Source organism: Meleagris gallopavo, chromosome 7, assembly GCF_000146605.3.
Source record: "Meleagris gallopavo isolate NT-WF06-2002-E0010 breed Aviagen turkey brand Nicholas breeding stock chromosome 7, Turkey_5.1, whole genome shotgun sequence".
Lineage (NCBI taxonomy): Eukaryota > Metazoa > Chordata > Aves > Galliformes > Phasianidae > Meleagris > Meleagris gallopavo.
Window position 1 is genome coordinate 32,186,864 of NC_015017.2, and position 1,027 is coordinate 32,187,890.

The window sequence follows — 1,027 nt, forward strand, 5'->3', positions numbered from 1 at the left end:
AAAAAAACCTATGAAAATAATAATTAAAAAAAAAAAAGTTGTTTGTGAAAACAGCTCCCACTTCTCTGAGGGAAAATCCTTCCATGACATGTGCCAACCTACTTATGCAGGGAGGAGACAGAAACCTCCAACAATTGTAGAGAAAAAACATATTTTATGCTGTGTTTTGTTTGTTTGTTTGTTTGTTTGTAGATTTGCTGGAGATTCTCAATAAAGAAAACTGAAGAACTGTTCCCTAAGCCCCCTCCAGAAACTTTGTTGCTTCAGCAGCCTGGTAACCATTAGAGACTGAGCCTAAAAGCTCACAACTTGAAAAGATCTGGCAGTGATTTTCAACAGCCAAACGTGCTCCAGCAAATACTCAGTTTTACTGCTATTGAAAACCCTTGGTAAAACTACATGGATCCGGACTGAGATATTAGTATGTTAAAGCAATTTTATTGAACGTTACTTCCCAACAAAAACATACCACTTTCCTCTTATTGGAAAAGATGTCTCAATTTCCTTTATGAAATATTGCTTTCAAAGAAAAGTCCCTTTTGTATAGATGTAACTTAGTTATTGTCATGGTTTCATGATTTTTCATTATCGGTATTCCACATCATAACATCATGCAATGTACTGGGGGTTTGACTGCTGATGCTCAAGTTCCGGGTGCCTGTCCAGCGGAGAAGAGCAGCTACGTTTCCCCAGGGGGCTTTGCGGTCAGCGAGGAGATATAACTCCCGGCAAGGTCACCTGATGCTCTCTTCTCTGCCTGCGCTGCTTCGCTTGCGCTTCTCTGCCTGCGCTGCTTCGCTTGCGCTTCTCTGCCTGCGCTTCTCGCCTGCGCTTCTCTGCCTGCGCTTCTCATCTCAGCGTTGTGGTAAGGCCGATCCACCATCAATTTCACATTCTCTCTCCTTATAAATTCTGTTGATACCATATTTAGTAAATTACTTTGTTTACCTCTAGTATTGTTGCCACTGTTTCATTATTCGGGTCCTTATTTCTTTTTTCCCGGGGGTCGTCGGATCCGCGGATCCCT